The following is a 6,426-nucleotide window of genomic DNA, read 5'->3' as shown; positions in this document are numbered from 1 at the left end:
CTTTCAGGTTGTCTCCATCTCCTGGAGTTTTCCTGCAGCTGCAGTGTTATGTTTTCCACTGATGTGTTCTGCCCTTGACTGGAAAATGCTCTCACTGTGCTTAGTTTTACTAATAGTAAAAGTTGCTTCAAAAACATAAATACATAAACTAGGAACCATGGCTGTGCTCAACTGTGACAGCTGGGCCATTATGTTAAGTGGAGTAGTATTTTCAAACATATCAGACTCCCTGCTTGCTCAGACCTATTGGTTATTTATCTCTTACACTGCGTTTTTAAAATACACGTATTTATTTCTGAGCAAGCCTGCAGTTCCAAGTGGTCACCACTCTTCTGACTTTCTGATAGAGTATCTTTGTGCGTTTATGCAATCTTAAAATAAAGAACTCTACTGTATTTTTTAATTCTTCATTCAAACAGCTACCGCAGTGAAAACACTGGCTTTCCTGCTGCAAATAAAGAGTTTAAAAATAGAATGAGGACTGAGCTTTCCCAAACAGCCTCAAGGAATATCTGAAAGATGCAGAGGTAAAAATGTTGGTGTCCTGCTATAACTTAAAAAATGGGAATTTTGCCTTGTGGTTAAGTGCACTAAATTCTGTACTAACTTGATGCAAGATAACAGCATCCCCGCCATAAATTTACTGGACTTTGAGTCAGACCTTTAAATCAGTTTGTGCTTCCAGACAATATGTCTGGAACAGTCTCAGTTTTATAACATATTAAAACATGTAGTTGTTCACATCCAGGAGAAGAGGTAAGAGTGTAATGTTTGTATATAAACTGCTTTCACAGATCTGCTTGTAAAGAGACTGTTTGAATAGATTCAGTAAGAGCGAGTCTCCATTATTTGACTTAGCAACTGCAGCCTTGGTACAAGTCTGTCAGCATATCAGCATGTGTTAATGCTGGCAGAACATCCATCAGATTAAGTCACTCACTTCTAATGGAGCTGTGTTTTGTAAATGATAGAGACTGGTGGGAGGAATGTACAGACCCAAATTAATGGAAGTTCCTGGTTAGCATCTGACTACTAGATAACCCCAAGAGGGGGACTAGCCCCAGACACTTATCTTTGTGAGAGATGCCTCATTGTGACTTCAAAAGGAAAAGCAAAGTCTGTAATTTTCTTATCTAACAATAATAGAGCACAGTTATGCTGAAATGCCAGCATGACAGAGATTAGATCCATGCTGCTTTCTGTGATTTATGTTACCTGTGAATCTTGGTAAGTATGTTGGATTCCATGAGTATGAGCCAGCCTGCCACAACAAGGATGCAGCTTGTGTCCTGCATACCCACAAGGAAGTATTTCTGTGTCATCCCTCAGTGTCTAGTTGGAGCTAGGTTAAACTTTGCAAGACAGTCAATCTTTTCCAGACTCCATTCTTTCCTGGGAATTTGCGCATAGTCCACCATCAAAGGTTTAAAGCTTGTCAGGGTTATCAGCAGTAAATCAGTTTTTAAAAAGTTAAGTAAATCAGCTGCTATCCCCAGGAGAGTGATAACTGTTTATGGCCTTGAGGCATCTCAAAAATGCATTCCTCCTTCAGTGTGCACTGCAGTGGTGGAGCTGGTGGTGCCTGCTGTCTCCTCTGCTGGCCCTTGATCCTTCCTGGTGGCCCTTGAGCTTCCAGGGAGCTCAGAGTGCATTGACAGCCATCTGTCCTTACTTTATGTGCAGAAAGGTTGGCCTCTGCCTGCTGCTCATGCAGGCTTTCAAAGCACATAGAGTTTGCACTGTTTCAAGGTAGCTTTTCAAGGCCTATGTGCATGAAGAAGCAAGGCACTGGGGGTTACTGAGCATGCAAAAGTTGCTTCCAGACGTGGGAAAAGCTGAGAGCCCTGTTAGGAAAACCTTCTTCCACAGGCATCTTTGGGTGGCTGCTGCTACAAAGATGGGATACTGGATGACAAGGATTTTGGCATGATCCAAGAGGGGCTCGGTGTCAAGTTGTAACAGGACAGCACTCACCTGAGGCAAAATGATGGATTAAGATGACTATATGAAGAGAAATGGTTTTCTGCTTTCCCTCCGCAGACAGCAATCACTGAATAAAAAAATTATGTGGGGCAGGGCCCTGATTGCCCAATAAGCCATGCTCAGTGCCCCAACCCTCTTGTGTGACTAGTGAGAGTCACTGCCAGGGCACAACTGCACGTATGTAGCCAGTGTGACTCCTGAACCACACAAAGTGGTTGCAGTCACCAGCTCCCAGTTTCTCCTTGTGGCCTCACCCCAGGAGCCAGCGCTGCAGGTGGTCAGGTCTCCCCACCATGTCATATTGCTCAGCACCCTGGCAGCCAGAAATCAAATGCAGAGCTGGATATCTGCTCCCTGCTGTGTGGAGCTGGTATGTGGGGAAGTTGCCCTCATTTTTACAGTGACCCATTCATGGAGCCACAGAGGCTATAATGAAAGGGGGCATGACAGTGGGGCCCACAGCTGAAAATTGTATTTTTATGTAATTCTAAGCAAATTTTTTTAGATGCCAAATGCTCAAACCTCTAAAATTATCTTGTATTTGTTAGGGAAGCCACGGGAGAGAGGGATTCACACTGAACAGATGTTCCCCTGCTTAGTCCATTATTTTCTGTTAGATACTGATGTGTATGGAGTGATAGCACTGGTTTTAAAGTTGCCCTGAAACTCATTTCCTTGAAATGTGTAACAGTAAGTGTCTTTAGCCATATGTTAGGAGTGCATCCAGAAGGTGCTGTGGACATGCTGGGGGAAAAGCAGAGGGCAAGGTTTGTTCTGTGGGTGCTGGGGAAGCAGGAGGGTTTACAGCCTTCCACCTCAGCTTCAAGCTGGTTTCTGACCTACGTTTCAAATGTTTCATCAGACTATTTCTCTTAGATCTGTTATCTGTTATTTGCTAGGACAAATAGAACTCAGAGATAGCACCTCACAATGATTACGCAAAACCAGCATTGATTCCCTGGCTAATGATTACCCAAGATCTTTGGAGAATGGCTGAAGTTTAAACCCTGGGGGAGAGCAGGAGTTTGAGCAGAGTGCTTGAGGGTCTGACCTACTGATGGGTCTCCCTGAGGCCTTGAATCCAGCCTCCCAAAAAGCTGTGGGACATGGGATGGTGGCAGACACTGAGCTGTTGGGAGTAGCTGAGTGGCAGTGCCATGGCACTGCACAGCAGGAAGGTGCAAACCCTGGGCTAGGTACCAGGATCAGAGCTGTGACAGCTCAGGACAGCCTCCATCCCAGCTGGGTGGTTTTTGTCCGCCTTCTCTTGCCACTCACTTAAGTCAAGCTGGTTCCTTCCTTGCTTCCCTAGATTTCTTTCCCTTATAAAAAAGCTCTCTAAGGCAGATTTACTTAATTATTGTTACTATTGTTATTATTCCCTAAATATTACCAATTACTCCTTTCTTGAAAATAAGACTAAAAGCAGAGCTTCCCACTAGAAGGGATTATGTACTTACAGCGTCAGCTCTCTGATGGAGCCAAATTGCATCTCCAGGTGATGCATCTCACCTGATCTATCACACACCTGTCAGTGGCACAGCTAGTGCTGATGGACAGATTTGCCCTGTGTTCCCTGTTTTGTTATTTATCAAATAAATATCAAATGTGTTACACTTCTGTAACCAGCAAGCTTGATTTTTGCAACAGCTGAAAAGGCAGGAAGCCTCTCATGCCCTTTTTGAATCAGAGCTCCAGGAGAGATACTGTCAAAGTAATAGACCTATTAACAAAAAGTTTCCTTGTCATCCATCCTACCTTGGTTTTGTGGTAACAAGGTGGGAGAGATGAAATACAGGTTCATACAAATATTTGATTTTTCATAGTCCTGGTAACTTGGAGCTCCCTATGCTCTGCCTGACCAGAATAAAATATTTTTCCCTAACACAAACAAACCAAGACATACCAGCCAGGATTCTGTGTGAGGTTTTTCAGGCATCTCTTTAAGCAAGCAAGCAAATTACACTTAGTGTCAGATGGGTTAAAAAAATGCTTCAAATACCCCTTTTCAGGTGGTGCCAGTGGAATTGGTTAGTAGTTGAGCTTCCTGCATTTTGGCTAAATGGCTGTCACCTGGGGCAGATGAAGTCCCTACTACAGCAGGTAAACAAGCAGTAACAGATCTCAAGGACGTGTCCTGAACAAGGAGCACAAGGGTCATTCTCACACACCCTGTTCTTTGAATTAATGATCATTTAAATATTTGATACCATGTGAAGCAAGTGCAAACAGAGTGACCTTACAGCACCCTTGTTGTTAGTGAGGATGCTCTTATCAAAGAAAGAAAAGTTAGAATGGAACTGAACAAGGTCTTCTCTCACATGAAAATATCCCTTACAACTTGCATACAGTCAACCATTATTATAAACTCTGATAAATTTCCTTGCTCACTCTGCTTGTGTTACTCCAAAAGATTAGTTCAAAATACTTGTGAGACACACTGGATAATTTTTTTTTTGAAAGATAGGGTTAAAATAAGAAAAAAAATTAAAATTTATCTGCCTTTTCCATTGTGTTCTTCTCCTTTCAAATTCAAGAATTTGACACTGCAAATCAGTGTCAAATTAAAAGACGGTACAAGTACAATAACACAGTAACAGGAGCTGGGAAAGCAGCTATAGTAAAATTTGACTTGTAAATTAATCCAGGTCAATATACAAGTGTAGTTGGCTGTTTAAGGACTAAGGAAGTCTTTTGCAGGAGATATTTAAATGAACATTCTGGTAAAAAAATCATAAACTTTCAAGACACCCACTAACACACTTATAAGATGTAAAGTGTATCATTTTCCAAAGATCGCACCCCTTTAGTGTGATCCCCTTTCTACAAATCACACTAATAATTTTTAGTGCAGTCTGGCATCCCACCATACTGCTTTTGGTTGGATGGAATTAATTTTCTTTGTAGAGCACCTGTAGTGCTGCTTTTCATTTATGACCAGAACAGTGTTGCTAGCACAGGGATGTGTTAGATATTGCTGAACAGCACTTGCAAAGTGTTGAGGCCTTTTCTGCTGCTCACATTGTCCTGTCAGCAAGCAGGATAGGGGTGGGCAGGGAAGGGACTGAGCCAGGACACCACATCCACAGTGCCAAATCCAAAGGGAAGGCCAGAACATGATGCTGTCCCAGAGTGTCTTCAATTATTTCTCAGATATCTTATTCAGGTTTTTCACTGAGAAGGGGTATTCTGACCTATGACAAAAGAAGAAGAATACTTTTGAAGCACATGAATAGCACAAAAACATTCTTGATATGATGTGGCAGAGGAGCAATAAAATAATTTGAGGTAGAAAGCCTCCAAGCAGTGAGGTTCTGCTGTAAACAAAATTTGAGGCTCTCTTACTGCATCAGCTGAAGTTTGAGATTAGCAGTAAAGGGCAATGTGACACAATATGTATCATGATACTGTGTGGAAGAAGAAAAGGAGCTGTTACTTTTTAAATTGTTTCTGGAAGAGAATGTGCTGAACATACTGCTCAGTCTGAGTTCACAAAATTATCTGCTGTGTGTTAGGGAGAAATACTCTGTGAGGAATGCTTGCTGCACTGGAAGGAATTTGTACCACAAATAAATCAGCAGTTAGTACCACCAGGGTTCATGTCAGAGAGAGCCTCCTTTGGAGGGCCCTGCCCCTCAGATAACCCCTTTGTTTCTCTCCCACGTCTACCTTTTCCTGCTGTGCCCTACAGCCAGATTAAAGGATCAACAGGAATTGAAATACTCCACAGTGCTGCCTTCTCATCCAGCAGACCTGGGTGGTTTTTTGTTTCAAGGAGTTGGAATTTGACAATATCGAAGTGCATTAAGTTTGTCTGCAGAACATTAGAAAAGAAATCCAGGCTCTCAGAGGGAAGGGAAATGGAAAGCTGCCTTCAGCATATATTTTTTTTGTTTACTTTGGTAACAAAATTATTTTTGGGTGGATTTTTTTTATTATGCTTGGCTCTGTCTGCCACCTGATAGATAAGGTTCTTTATCACAGTAACAGAGGAATGGCTGACATTTTTCCTGGTGTCAGTGAAAAGAAAATAAAAGAATCAGTTTGTTATCTTTATTGCCAATAGATGACTAGCTGCTTTCCAGGAGGCACTAAAGGCGTAACACATTTCACAAAGCAGAACCATTAAATCTTTCCTTCATGGAATTACAGAATTGTTAGGGTTGTAAAGGATCTCTGGAGATCATTTGCCTCAACACCCCTTCCAAGGCAGGGTCACCTAGAGTAGGTGACACGGGAATGTGTCCAAGTGGGTTTTGAACGTCTCCAGAGAGGGAGACTCCGTGACTTTCCTGGGTAGCTGTTCCAGTGCTCTGCCACCCTCAATGGAAAGAAGTGAATTCCTCCTCATGTTGAGGTAAAATATCTTAAGTGTTAGTTTATGGCCATTACTCCTTGTCCCGTGTCTGGGCACTGAAAAGGGTCTGGCACCATCCTCTTGAC

This window comes from Melozone crissalis, unplaced genomic scaffold (assembly GCF_028551555.1).
Source record: "Melozone crissalis strain CALT ecotype California unplaced genomic scaffold, PUWL_Pcris_2 ptg000042l_1, whole genome shotgun sequence".
NCBI classification, from domain to species: Eukaryota; Metazoa; Chordata; class Aves; order Passeriformes; family Passerellidae; genus Melozone; species Melozone crissalis.
The sequence above is the reverse complement of the archived record's forward strand: the minus strand, read 5'-3'. Positions refer to the sequence as shown.